The following is an 8,509-nucleotide window of genomic DNA, read 5'->3' on the forward strand; positions in this document are numbered from 1 at the left end:
TAGTGTTAGCAAAATAACAAATTAAAATAATTACAATAACATGTTTAATCCATAGAAAACTTATACTCATTTTCATATTTTTATCAATTCTACACTTTTTCAAATAATCATATATGAAAATATTTACAAAGTTCATAAGCTTTTATCTCAAATAACATGTCAAAATAATCATTACTAGCAATTAAACAAGTTTCAAATGGCATTTATATCAAATTAATCAAGTTCATGAATTTTAGACTTAAAAAGTCCACTTTAATTCTCAAAAATCATGTTTATGATCAAAGTTTGGATCATTTAGCAACCTAAACATGTTACACTACTTAATTTAGCAATAATTCATGACAAAAATCGGCCATAACCTGTTTATATCAAAAAGCCCCAAATTGCTCAAGAACACAAACCCTAGATTTCTAAAATTTTTGAAGTTTTTGGCTTCAAATCATGTTAAATAGCATCAATCTAGGTTATACATGCATAATATATTAACAATTTAACTATAATTACACTAGAAATTAATAAAATCAAATTAGATAAAAATTAGCTCAAGAACACTAAAATTCGAATTTAAAGAGTTTTAGGGGTGAAATCTTTACCTTCCTGCCTCCCTATCTGAATATAGGCATGATTATAGCGGATTATTGCAAGAAATTTGGTTGATTTTGGTGAAAAATGAAGATTTTTGGGGCATTTTTGAGAGTGTTTTCGTGTTTGTGTGTGTGTGTGTGTTATGATAAGGCAGAACAGCTCGCGGGCCTTTTTGATTATGTCCAGTTTTTCTAGGCCATCCGATCGCATGGCTTTACAGTGTAAACCCCATGCGATCGCATGGGGTCTGGTATTTTTTATTTATTTTTTTATAAAAATATTTAACTTATAAAACAAATAATTAAATTAAATTAATTTTAAAAATTTGTTTCTTTTAAGAATGAGGGCGTTTCGGATCGTTGTCCTAGTTCGTCTCTCGAATTTTTTTTAAAATTTGTCACTTTAAAGCGTTGTTATAAAAGCAAAGATTTTTTTGGGTTTTTAAATATTTTTGGCATACTTTAAATCAAATAAGATTAAAAATAATGATAACAAAATTTCTCGTTCCTCCCTTAGGTAAAGCAATTTCGGTTCAATGACCTAGTCTTCAACTCACGACGAATTTTAGAAATCATATTTTTAACTTAATGAAATAAAGTAAATTTTTGTTTTTAAATTCACACCAAACTTAAATTTAAAATGTATAATAAAATTTCATACAAATATCATTAATATTTAAATATATTAGTTTTACAAACTTATATTAAAAATATTAGTTTTTTAAAATATTTAAAAACTTAAATATATTAGTTTTAAAAATTTACAATAATAATATAATATTAATTTAAAAATAAGGTAAAAATTAAAATTAAAAATCTTTTTGGTCTTTTATCCCACTTTAATCAATCAATTATTAAAAAAAATACGTTCCTCTTTTTGGGTAAAGTAATTTTGGCTATATTACCTTGTTTTACTCCTGACGAATTTCTGAAATATTTTGGATTGATTAATTAAAGATATTTATACCTTAAGAATAAACGGTAAATTTCGCAGTGATATAATAAATTTTTGTATGATATCAATAATTTCGGTTTCGCATACCTAATTTTATTGAATATTAATTTAATACTTTATAGCGAACGATTCAGCGTTTATTATCAAAAGGTTAAAAGCAATAAATAAAAACAAATAAAAACTGTACATACTTACCTATGAGCACTGTTGTAAACGGCGTCCGTTGCGTCCGTTGCGACGCCCGTTGCGGACTTTTGGTGACTAAATCGTTTCGACCCCGTCCCGTTTTCTTATAAGCCGATCAACGGTCAAAAGTCAGGTCAAATGCAGGAAAACTTGGGTCAACGCCGGACAAAAGTCAGAAATTCTGTTAAAATCGGTCATAAGTCGGTCAAATCGATCAAAATCGACTTAATTTAGTATTCCATTTTGTATTATATTAACACTAGTAGCAATTATAGGTACAAACTTGTCAACGAAGGTTTTTTAGCTCTAAAATATGTGTAAATATATATTTATATATATAAAGTCAACATTAGTCGGCATCCGTTTCAACCCCGTCTCGGCCCCGTTTTTTCCGTTGCGACGTTTTGAGGTCGCTACCGTTTCGGCCCCGTCTCGCTTCTTTTTCAACCTTGCCTATGAGATAGAATTCTCAGAGACCTGCTTTAGCCGACTCATAGGAGAGTCGTGTGATTTGGTTTTCCATAGCTACATAAGCGTAACCTCAATTTTTCAATAACTTTTCTTCTAAACATATGAACGGTCCTTCTCTGCATAGAGTAACAAATTCGGTATTTGAATATGTTTGATTGTTCGAACATTTACCTTCGTGTGATCATTTTCCGCATTTATGACATCTTTCAAGGTGTCGTGCTCTTCTTTTTGTTGCGGATTTTGATTTTCCTTTACCAAAATGTGTCTTATGATGATCTTTCCTGAGTTCTTTCCTCACTTCATCCATTTTGCCTCTTATGAATGATACCAGTTCACTCGGGAAGATGTTGTTATTAAGTTTAGTAATCATAGCGTGTAGTAGTAAACCATGGTTCAGATCAAAGGAACTCTTCATCTCGTAAAACCTAAAAAAAATAAAAATTCAGAATGGAGGGAGAAGACTAGTTCTTTAAGGTCTGCTAGAGAAAGACCATGCGGATTCCATTCTCGAGAACTACACGAAAACAGAATATCTAACTCTAACAGAAATATATATTACCCTAAAAAGATTCGAATATTCCCACACTTAGTTAGATGTGGTGTCAAAATTGTGATTAACTTCATCTTCAACTTCCATTGGATTATCTATGTAATGTTTAACTCTGTGACCATTAACCTTAAATTCAATCCCATTTGAATTTATTAATTCTACTGTTCCGTATGGGAAAACTCTTTTGACTATGAATGGTCCAGACCATCTTGATTTCAATTTTCCAGGAAATAGCTTGAATCGTGAATTGAAAAGAAGAACTCTGTCTCCTTCTTTAAATTCTTTTGAACTTCTGATTCTTTTATCATGCTATTTCTTCGTTCTTTCCTTATAGATTAATGAATTTTCATATGCTTCATGTCTTAATTCTTCTAATTCGTTTAGTTGACTTAACCGTAGACGTCCAGCTTCATGTAAATCAAGATTACATGTCTTCAAAGCCTAAAATGCTTTATGCTCAATTTCTACTGGAAGATGACATGCTTTTCTGTAAACGAGTTTAAAAGGTGTGGTTTCAATTGGAGTTTTGTAGGCTGTTCTAAAAGCCCAGAGTGCATCCTTCAATTTCATGGACCATTCCTTCGGATTTGATCCTACGGTTTTCTCTAGAATACGTTTTAATGCTCGGTTGGTATTTTCAACTTGCCCACTTGTTTGTGGGTGATAAGCGGTTGAGATTTTATGAGTTACTCCATATCTTTTAAGAACTTTCTTAAGTTGATTATTACAAAAATGAGTACCCCGATCACTTATTAAAGCATTCGGTGTTCCAAACCTTGCAAAAAGACGTTTTAAAAAATTGACTACAACTCGTGCATCGTTAGTTGGGAGAGCTTGTGCTTCCGACCATTTAGATACATAATCAATGGCAACGAGAATGTAAAGATTATTATGAGATTTTGGAAATGGACCCATAATGTCAATACCCCAAACGTCAAATACTTCACATACTTGAATGACATTTTGTGGCATTTCATCACGTTGACTTATTTTTCTGGCCCTTTGACAAGCATCACAGGATTTACAAAGAAGGTGTGCGTCTTTGAAAATTGTAGGCCAATAGAATCCAGTGTCGTAGACTTTCCTTGCTGTAAGTTGAGGCCCATAATGCCCTCCTGTTGGTCCTGTGTGACAATGGTTTAAGATTTAACTAGCTTCATCTCCGAATACACATCGGCGTATTATTCCATCGGGATAACTTTTAAACAAATGGATCTTCCCAAAAATAGTGTTTTATATCACTAAAAAATTTCTTTCATTTTTGGTACGACAACCCTTTTTCAAGGAATCCAAATACTAAGTAGTTTGCATAGTCTGCAAACCATGGAATTTCATTATAATCAATCTTCAAAAGATATTCATCAGGAAAGTTATCTTGTATAGCCGATTCATTTAGAACTTCTAATTCGGGATTTTCAAGACGAGAAAGATGATCAGCGGCGAGATTTTCTGCTCCCTTTTTGTCTCGGATTTCAATATCGAACTCTTGTAAGAGTAAGATCCAATGGATTAATCGTGGTTTGGCATCTTGTTTTGAAAATAGATATCTAAGAGCAGAATGGTCGGTATAGACCACCGTTTTAGCTAAAACGAGATATGAACAAAATTTGTCAAAAGCAAACATAATAGCAAGGAGTTCTTTTTCAGTAGTTGTGTAATTCGTTTGTGCTCCTTGTAACATCTTACTAGCGTAATAAATAGGTTGAAATCGTTTTTCAATCCTTTGTCCTAAAATGGCCCCCATTGCAAAATCACTTGCATCGCACATAAGTTCAAATGGTAGATTCTAATTTGGAGTTATCATGATCGGTGCATTAGTGAGTTTTTCTTTAAGAATATTAAAAGATTTGATGCATTCATCCGAAAAGATGAATGGAGCATCTTTTTCTAGGAGTTTATTCATAGGAGTGGCAATTTTAGAAAAATCTTTTATGAAACGTCGGTAAAAACCAGCATGCCCTAGAAAACTCCTAACTCCTCTAACATTTGTGGGATGTGGAAGTTTAGCAATTACATCTACTTTAGCTCTATCCACTTCAATTCCTTCCTTTGAAATTTTATGACCAAGAACGATGCCTTCTTTAACCATGAAATGGTATTTCTCACAATTAAGAACTAGATTTGATTGTTCGCATCTAATAAGCATTCATTCAAGATTAACTAGACATGTTTCAAAAGTATCACCGAAGACTGAAAAGTCATCCATGAAAACTTCCATGCATTCTTCTATCATGTCATGAAAAATTGCCATCATGCACCTTTGAAAGGTTGCAGGGGCATTGCAAAGTTCAAATGGCGTGCATTTGTAAGCAAAAGTACCATAAGGGCATGTGAATGTGGTTTTCTCTTGGTCCTCGGGTGCGATTGAAATTTGAAAATATCCGAAGAAACCGTCAAGAAAATAATAGTAACTGTTTCCAGCTAACCTTTCCAACATTTGATCAATGAAAGGTAAAGGAAAGTGATCTTTTCTGGTGGCGTCATTTAATTTTCTATAATCAGTACAGACACGCCATCCTGTTACAGTCCTAGTAGGAATAAGCTCATTTTTTCATTTGTGATGACAGTCATGCCACCTTTCTTAGGTACGCATTGAACTGGGCTTACCCATGGACTATCCGAGATTGGATAAATTAAACCTGCATCTAGTAGTTTAATAATTTCTTTCTTAACAACATCTTGCATATTAGGATTTAGTCTTCGTTGGCGTTGCACATTGGTTTTATGACCTTCTTCCATAAGAATTTTATGTGTGCAATAAGAAGGACTTATGCCCTTAATGTCATGAATTTTCCATGCAATAGTTGGTTTATGAGCTTTTAGCACAGGAATGAGTTGAGATTTTTCATTTTCCGTAAGAGAAGACGATATTATTACAGGTAATTCAGATTCACCATGTAAATAAGCATATTCCAAATGGTTTGGAAGTGGCTTTAACTCTAATATCAGTGGTTCTTCTATCGATGATTTATATCGATATATGTCTTCCTCTTTTAACATTTGAAGTTCATTTGTTGTTGGTTCGTATTCATTAGCTATGAGTGCGGCTAACATTTCAGCTTCATCAATTGGTTCAGTTCCTTCTCCTAAAGAACATTCTCATGTTCCTTGTAATTCTGGAAATTCTTCTAACAATTCTGCATGTGAATCTATAGTTTGAATATAATAACATGTATCATCTGCAGATTGTGGTTGTTGCATGGCTCTATCCATAGAAAAGGTAACACTCTCGTCCTCTATACTTAGGGTCAGTTTCTTACCGAACACGTCTATTATTGCTTTAGCCGTGTTTAAGAATGGTCTTCCTAATATGAGAGGAACTCGAGAATCTTCTTCCATGTCCAGAATAACAAAATCTACTGGAAATACTAAAGTACCAACTTTAACTAGCATGTTTTTCATTATCCCTCTAGGATATTTTACTGATTGATCGGCTAGTTGTATGCTTATTCGTGTTGGTTTCAATTCTCCAAGGTTTAATTTAGTGTATAGTGAATGCGACATTAAATTTATACTAGCACCTAAGTCTGCCAATGCTTCTATTGAACTAAGACTACCCAGAAAACATGGAATTGTGAAACTTCTTGGATCTGATAATTTTTCTAGTATCTTATTCAACAATACTGCTGAACAATTAGCATTCATTGTAACAGCCGAGAGTTCTTCCATTTTCTTTCTATTTGTAATTAGATCTTTCAGGAATTTAGCATACCTTGGCATTCCTGAAATCACATCAATGAAAGGAAGATTGACATTTATTTGTTTAAACATATCCAAGAATTTGAATTGCTCGGCTTCAAGTCTTTCTTTTCTCATTTTACTCGGGTAAGGAAGTGGTGGTTGGTATGGTTTAACATAAGGCTTTGCCTTACCTGTATTATCTTCATTAACCTTTTCAACTACCGGTTCTGTTTCCTTTTCTTGTTCAGATTGTGGTTCTTGTGGAGTAGGAATAGAGTCATCCGAAATTTCAGGTATTTCAGGTGGTTTAAGTGTAATACCACTTCTTGTGGTAATGGCTTTAGCTGTTTCATTCTGGGGGTTAGCATTTGTATCGCTAGGTAGACTTCCCGGTTTTCTTTCACCTATTAACCTTGCTAGGTTACTTACTTCTTGTTCCAAATTTTGAATAGAAGCTTGTTGATTTCTAAATGCTTGAGCATTTTGTTCATTAGTTTGTTTCTGAGATGTGAAAAACTGCGTTTGAGATTCAACTAGCTTTGACATCATATCTTCTAAATTTGGCTTTTTATCATCGGTTTGTGGTGGTTTAATTGAAAAAATAGGTCTTGCTGGTTGTAAGTATTATTAGATACTTGTTGATTGCTAGGACCTTGTTGATTGTTATATGGAACATTTCGGTTATAATTCTGATTTTGATTGTAGATTGGTCTTGGCGGTTGATAATTATTTTGATAATTATTTCCAGGCCTTTGGTTCATGTATGAAACATTCTCTCTTTTTTCCATTGTTTGTTCAATACTAAGACAATCTTTTGTCAAATGTGGTCCTCCACACTGCTCACAACTAATTCGTATTGCGTGAATATCCTTAGTCATCTTTTCCATTCGTCTCTCGAAAGCATCTATCTTTGCAGACATGGAATCAAAGTCATGGCTAGAATCAGCTCTAGCCGCTTTAGATGATCTAACAATATCTTTTTCTTGGTGCCACTCATATGAGTAGGAAGCAGTGTTATCAATAATTTTGGTAGCTTCAGTTGTGGTTTTCTTCATAATGGAACCACCAGCTGCTATATCGATGTCTTTTCGTGTAGTAATATCGCAGCCTTGGTAGAATATTTGTACTATTTGATAAGTGTCTAAACCATGTTGAGGACATCCTCTCAATAACTTTCCAAATCTTGTCCATGCTTCATATAAGGTTTCATTTGGTTTTTGTGTGAACGTAACTATTTCTCCTTGAAGTCTTACGGCTTTAGATGCCGAAAAGAATTGTTTAAGAAAATTTTCAACTAAGACATCCCATGTATCAAGCACCCCTTCAGGTAATGATTCTAACCAATCTTTGGCTTCTCTCTTTAAAGTCCAGGGAAATAACATGAGATATATCTGTTCATCCTCCACTTCTCGGATTTTAAATAGAGTACAAATCCTATTAAAGGTACGAAGATGTTCATTTGGATCTTCCTTCGGCGCACCACTAAATTGGCATTGATTAGTTACCATGTGTAGGATTTATCCTTTGATTTCATAATCTGGCACATTAATGTCTGGTTGAGTAATGGCATGACCTTGGCCAGTGCGTTTAGCCCTCATTCGGTCTTCCATACTTAGAGGTTCCAGATTTTCTATGATTGAATTTGTTGAATCTGAATCACTAGTGGATTCTGACTTAATGTTTTCTTCCTCGACAATCTCTGGATGAGTGATTTGTGGTTCAGGAGGAATGATTAGTGGTTCAGGATCTCTGAATTGTCCCTGAATATCCTCCGGATTCTCAATTGTGAGGTTGGGTTCAAAAAATGGATTATCGGAAATTTGAATTGGAGTACTTGGTCGACTGGATGACGATTCTAAAGAAAAATCAACGGCGACAATATTGGCTAGATGTCTTGATCGAGTTACAGGTGGTGAACGTTTTGCTCGGTGCATTCACAGAATATCCTATTAGTTATAAAAATAAAAATTATATAAGCTATCAAATTAATAGACTTTTCTGATTTTGCCCACGTTTCGAATAGCCAATAGATGCAGCAGGTAGCCAGGACCCTTTAAATCGGAAGCCCACAACTCGCCACTA

The 8,509-nt window shown here is 33.9% G+C and overlaps 1 non-coding gene across 1 annotated transcript; it reads left to right on the plus strand.

Annotated features, from left to right (window-relative positions):
• The first annotated feature begins 7,570 nt into the window (after positions 1–7,570).
• On the plus strand, positions 7,571–7,677 carry LOC139873932 (small nucleolar RNA R71). The gene has a single exon (XR_011767642.1). It is a non-coding gene; the product is annotated as a small nucleolar RNA R71 (small nucleolar RNA).
• The last annotated feature ends 832 nt before the right edge of the window (positions 7,678–8,509 follow it).

This window comes from Rutidosis leptorrhynchoides, chromosome 10 (assembly GCF_046630445.1).
Source record: "Rutidosis leptorrhynchoides isolate AG116_Rl617_1_P2 chromosome 10, CSIRO_AGI_Rlap_v1, whole genome shotgun sequence".
NCBI lineage: Eukaryota > Viridiplantae > Streptophyta > Magnoliopsida > Asterales > Asteraceae > Rutidosis > Rutidosis leptorrhynchoides.